This window comes from Larus michahellis, chromosome 4 (genome assembly GCF_964199755.1).
Source record: "Larus michahellis chromosome 4, bLarMic1.1, whole genome shotgun sequence".
NCBI lineage: Eukaryota > Metazoa > Chordata > Aves > Charadriiformes > Laridae > Larus > Larus michahellis.
Window position 1 is genome coordinate 13048764 of NC_133899.1, and position 8093 is coordinate 13056856.

Consider the following 8093-nt stretch of genomic DNA (forward strand, 5'->3'; position numbering starts at 1 on the left):
TGCACTTTGGCACTTGCTCCTACTTCTGCATTTGCAACATGGTGCGTGTACAGGTGATGCTGTGATTCACCCTCACAGAGCACATTGTACATGGCCGATGCTAAACCACCAGTCCAGACGTCTGAGATAATGCAGTAGAAATTGAAATACTTACAGTGGAAAGGCTTCCCCATTGCTGCCAGTGTTCCTGGTACTGGCCTTTGATGGCCTGCCATCAAGACGAAGGGAAGGAGCTGCTGCCAGCGAGGCTCTGTCTCCTGCTGCTGCTTTTTGCATTTTTCCCGTTAGGTGACACCTGGGAAGTCTTCTAGGAGAAATTCTTATGAATTCTAGGAGAAATTGCTGCATCAAAGCACCACGGTATTTCTTAATGCTGTATCCCAGGACCAGGGAACAGACTGAGCCCTTCACATACACCACGGTCTGTAGAAAATCCAGGCCAGGTTGAAGGGTCAAGTTTTCTACTATATGAAATACTGTTAAAATAGACTCCAGGTCAGACTGCACTTGCAATCCATTCCTTATCTTAAGAGACTTTTGGTTTGTTTCAGAAATTAAGTAAAAAAAACAACCTTACCGTAATTTGGTAGGGACACGTTGATTCAAGGAAGCAGCTGCTGAAGGAGCCAGAGATGAAGTAAATAATGAAGCTGATAGCAGCACTATCCTGTGCCCCCTTAGCAATGAAAACACGGACTGGGCTAATTCTCAGTAAAAGAAAATATCCTTTCTCATTTTCTTGGCAGGCACTTCAGCTTGGCTGCTTCAAGGCAGAAGCTGAAAACTCCCACAGCTACGACTTTCCTTCCTGAGCGCCTCTTGTGTCATCTCCTGGATGAGAAAAGGATTTCCCTCTCTTCCTACTGCACTGTCCCTCTTTCTTCCCCAAGCAGCTTTCCTTCTCCTTACAAACTTGCTTTTCCTCCATCTAGCCATGATCCTTTACTTTAATGAGAAGTAATTAAGTTGGAAATAACCCGTAAGGACTGGAGCCACCCTCTGCCAACCCAACGCACTGACCAGCCAGCCAGACTCGCATTCACACGGCAGCGCCGCTCCCAAAAAAAGTTAAGGTACGGTAAACAGGCTGGAACATAAACCTGCGTGAAAAACCGTAGCGGTTTCCATAGGAAAGATGTGGAATATTTCCCTTGTGGTTCCACAGTGCAACCAAATCTGTCGCGCGTAGCCTGGGGAGCTGGAAACCAGAGTTAAAATCCCTTAGTAAACAAAGGTGCCCATCGAACCCAAGTCCCCACATCCTCCTGGCAGAACATCCCAATTAAGCTGCTTGGCAAAAACCATCATATTTTGTGATGTTGATCCTGTTCTAGCGCTGCCCCGGATGCCAGGGAAGCTCAAGATAATCAAGGTTCATCTTTTAATTTTGCTTGGGGCCCAAATTCATACTGCTCTCTGCCCCTCCTTCAAAATGTCCCACATAGAAGGAAATGCTGTTTTCCTCGGGGTAACGCTGGCTGCCAGGTGACCATTAGCGACGGTCTCTCCCTGTGAGATTAGGTTTTGGTACATTCACAACAGAGAATGCAAAGAGCAAACAGTAGTGGCCCGAGTATGTGACACTATCCCTGTCTTTCAGAAGATCTGAACTAGGGATTTGGTGGTAATAGAATTAGACACCAATTAACAGTCAACATGTATAAACAACATATACGAACAAACACAGCCTTAAGATTAAACGCGTATTAAACTACCTCCAAAAGCAATTGGTTCAATGTTACTGAGATTGCAGCCAGAAACAGGGCAATTTATTGTTCTCTATTTTAAACATTTAAAATCAGTGTGTTTGCTTGTGAATACACCAACAGCTATTCTGAGTACAAAACCAAAATCTATCAAAAAGGCTTAATTACGCTAAGTTTTCCATTCCTTCCTGCAACTTCACCACCATTCCTCTTTCCTTCAGATCTTTCTTCTGGTGCATTTTTTTACGTTATTAGTGCTGTCTATAAAATATGAATCCCAATTCCATGATCGTCATAAAAATCATAAAATTCTATGCCTGCCATGAAAATATTACATGATTTATTTTTGTGTGAAGTACATATTAAATCTAAGTATCGGAATGATATTTTGCCTCCTTGACGTCAAGAACTTTAAAAGACGCACAATTTTTACTCAATTGCTATTATGTTAGGTTTCTTTCCTTATTTTAAAGCAGATATTTCAGAAGCTATTTATAGATTGAGGTTAATATTCATATTGCCATATGCTGTACAGTATTTGCTCATATACCCTCTTCATTTTTATTTTATATGACATATGGTGGCTGCATTATACACAGCATTCTCCTAATGTATTGCATATGCATGTAACGTTTAACACAATGGTGTGTATATACACCTTAGATTTTACACTAACAGATTTTGAACTGATAGACAACGTACCTCCTCAATTGTGCCCATTGCTGGACATGTTTAAGGGGAAAAGGTGTGGTCATGAATGCCCCAGAGCTCTCTGCTTTGGATGCTGGTATAGATCCATACCCAAAACACCGCGGGGACAAAAGAATGCAACATAAATGGAGAGGGAGAGGAAACTTCTCCCGTGGCTGAGGATTTCTCCCCGCTCACAAATACATACAGCAGCCTTCAGGGGCTTGGTCTGAGAGGTCACCATACCCAGGCCTTAAACTCCACATCAGCCTGAAGCATCCCACTGTTACAACCTGAGGGACATGTTAACAAATGGCAGGATTTTTCCCCTCTTGTGGACACCAGAAGTTTAAAATTGATTTTATTGCCTTCAGCTGATAGGTTCTTAATCTTACATCTTAATGATTCCCATATGCAAGGTACTGTCACGAGATCTAAGCAAAATTATTCTACCAAAAGCCTTCTCTGCAGTTAAAAAAAATACAAATATGAAAACAGGGAAACAGCTAGCGAATTCACTTCCACTTCACTGCACTATTTGCATTGGTAAAAGCACAGCAACACTAAAAAATAAAAATCTGAGAATATTGAAACATTTTAAACAAAAAAAAAATAATATCAAAGACTGAAGTTTTCTTTGTCATTTTCTTCCATTCTGTTTTGAAAGCTAGAAAAAAAGAAATAAAAATCAACAGTCAAGTAAGCGAAACAAAAAAATTCATTTGACTGTGAACTATTTATCCACATTTAGTATTGCCAAGGAACAGAAACATCAGTTATTCACACAGCTCTAGTCATCATAGCACTCTATAAAGATCAGTGGTCACAGAGCACTCAAGAACTAATAATTAGTTTTTCTTCTTTTTAAGCGGAAAAAAATCCTCATGCTAATAATCAACAAGTATGTAACATTTTCCATTAAACCTTCCAAGGTTCGACATGTCTACAGCATTCTAATGCTGCGACCCGTGGTTTATTGAACGTTTTTTGTAGCTTTTCCCCAGAACGGGATTCTTGCCATTGCTGTGTACCCCAGCCTTGCTGCCACCGTCATTTGCCAGGCAAAAGCAGGACCTGTTGTTTCAAGGGAAGGCTTTGGCCTGCATTTCTGAGAGGTTAACGACAGGATCACATCCAAAGTTAGCAGGGAGAAAGGAGTGGGGACAGTGTGACTTGCGGCAAATGCTTCCCCCGGACTTTGCCTGTTATCTCTTCAAAGGAGATGGAATTATTCACTACGGACAAAGAACAACTCGATCCTGGTTTCGCAGGAGCATCTCGCTCCCTTCCGCAGCGGGTATTGCATACTGCCTTTGTCCTTGCAATCCTGCTCCATTCCTTTGACATTGCAAATATGAATACCAACTTGACAGAACTCCTACTTTGCCAAGCCGGGCAGGGGTTTTGGGGTGTGTTCGTGGGGTTCCTGGTGATTCCAGTAGGAACAAGGAACACGACTCAATCTCTGTGACACACCACAAAATTCGATAGTCTTGTACATCCCCATTCAATCAATGCCAACTTTTATAAAATTGGAGTAAAAAGTACTCATCCTAGAAAAATTGGAATCTGTAGTTCAAAGGTTTGTGAAAGTCTACTGGCTCTAGTGGACTGTGGACTCCTGTCCTAGGACCTGGATTCAAAAAGGCAGGCAAGGACAAAACCTGCTTTTCTTTCTATATAGATGATCTTTATAAAAATACATTCTCATAAAATAGTTCCAGTACCTCAAATGCACACCCCCTGTCTTCCCATCCAAATGGCATATAATTAAGCCATGATCTTCAGATGCTTTTTTTCTCCCCTGTCAGAAACAATGAAGAAATAAGCAGATTTCTTCTAGAGCCATAGGCTTTAACTACTGTATCACGTACAGAGAACAGAAAGAAAAGCCTGGACAGGATGCAGAAACCATGAAGAAAAATTATTAAGGATTTAGGAAAAAGAAAAATCAATCAAGGGAGATACACAAACCTGATTAGGAAAGAAAAGATTGTATGCTCCCATATATAAATATATATATATATAGGCGTGTTAACGGGTGGCTGGTTCTTCTAAGATTAAAGAAAATAACCTAAGGTTAAATATCCTTTCAAGTTCCTCTGCTACCATCTACAAAACTGGAAACCTGTTTGCCATGGCTCCAAGCAAAGACCTGATAAAAGAATATTTTTGCAGCTAAATTCTCTCTTTTTCCACCAGCTCCTGAAGTCATGAGACAAATTCACTTGCCAGAAACTGATTGAGTACAGGGGATTTTTCCAAGTCTCTTTTCTGACCCAGATTTGTGTCTTTGTGCTTTCTGAACAGATGGATAAGATGATCATTCTTTAAAGATCCCAACTTAAATGAAAATGTGTTTAGTGGTTCCAGTGCAGGGAAATACAGTAAGCCATTAAACCATGACAAATTCGACACACACAACAACTTCAGGGAAAAAGAGGCCAAAAAAATGGAATGTCTCCCTTACCAAAGCAGAAACTGAATCCGAGTGATTAAAAAAAGCAGCGAGGGAGATAAGAAAATAGCCCTCCTTCCCCTCCGAGCTCACACCACAGCCTACCGCAGGAGCTTCACAGCTCCGACCGGCCGCCCCCACCCCAGCCCCATCCACCAGCATTACCAAAATCAGCACAGAAAGGCGAAGCTCCCTATTAGAGAGATAGCAAAGCTCCCTGGAAAAGGTAATGAGACGCATTCCGCTAACTATTCGCCCGCAATTCACAAATGAATATGGCCAGGCTCAGCTAAAGCAAAAAAAATGAACCAAGACAACAAAACCCCACTGAATTGTGATTTATAGTAAATCTCTGACGTTTTTATGGTTCTCAAACCAATAATGCAAGAAGAAACAGCAGACAGTGAGCTCTTGGCACTGGTATTGACTTCAAGGTCAGTGGAGCACAGAAACCCATTGGTTACTGATAAAATGGCCTCTCCTCCACCCAGCTGCTTCTGGTTTTCAGCAGAGAACTTCTTGGAAACCTGCAGGTGTTTGATATTTTGTGGTACTTAGCTCCCCTACCGCACTTGATAGAATAATTACTTTGTTTAAACTTTTCAATCAACAGAATTTCTTCTTCGCTTGAGCCGGGAATTGCCTTATTGAGTATCGAGACTAAAGAAAGCAGGTTAACAGCCTTTAGTTATTCACATCTACGCAGAAGTCTTTTATTCTTGAATCAAAAATGGTAGCTCTATTATTATTCTTTTAACTCATATGTAAGGGTAACTCGAGTGGGTCTGTAAGTAAGTGCCACACTGAATTTAATCATGCTATTTATTTGCTTTGAATTATCCTGTATTCATTTTTTTCTATACTCAAGCATCGATAAAGTGGTTCTTACTATTACGGTAAATTAAATGCACTTTAAAAGATTATCTTTTACATTTGTCATAACAAGAATTTACGTCGATGTTTTTCTCTCTTTAAGTGGGTATAAAGAACTGGTATACATTTTCTAATTTATTGTGTAGTATTTATTACGTGAAGAACGATTTCTTAACTAATCACAACTCATTAAAATCGCAAATTACTCCCAATAACCCATGGTATCAGGAACAGGAAAACAATCCAAAGATTTTCAGTGAAGAGGCACAACTCATTTTTCCCTGCTTTTCCCGAATGAAGTATTTAAGAAAATGCAAAAACTCGATGGGAAGTAACAAGCCTTCAGAGGAGAGGGAGAAACCAAGGGAAAACAAGGTGTAGGAAGGATGGAGGATGGATGTGAGCGGCAGATCTTTGAGCAGACAAGGAAAATGGAGGTGGGATGCTGTGTGCAGAGAAGGAACCTCCCTTCCGCCTGCATCCCTCCCTCTGGGGACTACTCCGGCTTGTCCCTCGCTGGTGGCCACGACAGAAAGATGTGCTGGGGTTTCATGGCTGCCCCTCCGCAGCCCCACGTCACGTTGCCTAATGGCTATCACATAATTATCGTGCTTCCTGAAGCAGGCAGCCCCCTAACATAATACGTGAACCGCACAAGAGCGTTCTTCATACAGATCTACATAAAGAGCCATTTAAATCTTAGTTGTTAAATACTGCATTCAGCCTGCCAGTTACTTGCCTTTTTTTGCTTCAGATATGTGCCGTTTTCCACATGTTTAGCGCTGAAGCAGACATTTGTTTGGACTATACGCCTCTGTGTACTTTTTTAATGTAATAAAATTGACAGATGACTTCTTTTTGCAACAGGTTTGGTAGAAGAAAATGTTTTTTTTTCTTGATGGCTGTTTAGACAGCAGTCTTAAAAAATGACTAGTCACTAAAATTCCTCATGCTCATTTCATATTGTGTTGATTCATATTAAATTCATGACAACAAAAAAGCAACTTGAGGCACTTTTGGAAATGACCACTCTTTAGTGCTTCTCTCCTCCAGGCTCGATAGGCCCAGAGTCCATAAAGCTGCCTGCTGTCTTGTGTCATGAAAAGAAACAGCTTTGCCTGGGAATGCCATTACTGTGTAATGAGGCATGCAGCAAAATATACCTTCAGCAGCCACTTGATGAAGGCTTGCTGACACACCAGACCAGACAGAAATGTTTTTTTGTGTGTTCTTCCTTATTTTGTCCATCAATCACATCATTAGTCAAAGCAGACAGCCCTGTCAGCTGGGCACAGATGCAGACTGGCAGGCGATCAGTGGACAGGTGTTAGAGCTCTCCCAAAACAAGATCTCGAAATGAGAAAAGGAGTGAAGACCTTGTTCCAAGGGCTGGAATGTCAATATATTAAAAATAATAATAAAAAAAAAACCAACAACAACCTGAAAAAAAACCCCACGCACCACCCACAAGGGGAAAAGTTCAGAGGGGATGCTCAGAGCCACTACACAGAGACTTCGGGAAAAGTTAAAAGGAGCTGCCACTTTGCATTACATTTTCATTTCTGCCCGTATTAGCTGGTGTCGGTGGATAACAGCGACGTCCAGCATTCGCTGTTTTGAATAGAGTCTAAAGGACATTATGTAAACAGTATTGTACTTCAGTTTCATTAGGAAAATCCTCCATGGCACATGGATTTATTTGTCCGAGGCTTCTGTCATTAAGCTGAGACACTAATACCCACAACGAGCATATATACTTTCAGTCTGACGTGCAAAATGGCAGAGGGCTACACGAGGGATCTCATTTTCATTATAAGAACCAAAAACATAAACACAGCGAGATACATCCAAAGTGCCCCTGGTCACAGGGAGTGCTAATCAGGCAGAGGCAAACCCTGCGCCTCCCAAGTCCTTACGCAGGCAAAAACCCCACCAACTTCAGCCCGCGGTTGTCCTCTGCCAGCCTCTGGGGTGACAGCCCGTGGCCGCGTCACCATGCGGCGCGTGGCTGCAGACACAGCTGCCACCGCAGCGGGGGACCCCGGGGGGGACTTGCTGTTCTCTATGGGCAGGACATCCGGGGGTGAACCCGCTCCTCAGACCCAAACCTACTCCCCTAAGCGATTTGAACAGCATCTTCTTCCTCAGATCTCTCAGCCATCGGTTTCATTTCTGTAAACTGGGGCTAGTTCTCCCTCGCAACATTCTTGTATGGGTACTTTAAAGCAAAGGGTGTTTCATTTCCTTCCCATCCTCTCAAGCTAGGTTTTTGTCTGCAGTCACACTTTGAATTCTAGAAGGTTTTTAATAATGAGTCTGGCTAATATTGTTTCTGAACAGCTTTGCATGCATCGTGTACTCTTTCT

At 42.0% G+C, this 8093-nt stretch overlaps 1 long non-coding RNA gene across 1 annotated transcript; it reads right to left on the reverse strand.

The window, feature by feature from the left end:
* Positions 1 to 2670: 2670 nt before the first annotated feature.
* Positions 2671 to 5155, reverse strand: LOC141741592 (uncharacterized). Its single transcript, XR_012586425.1, has 3 exons — positions 5020 to 5155; positions 4124 to 4200; positions 2671 to 3063 (listed from the first exon to the last, which is right to left on the reverse strand). It is a non-coding gene; the product is annotated as an uncharacterized LOC141741592 (long non-coding RNA).
* Positions 5156 to 8093: the final 2938 nt, after the last annotated feature.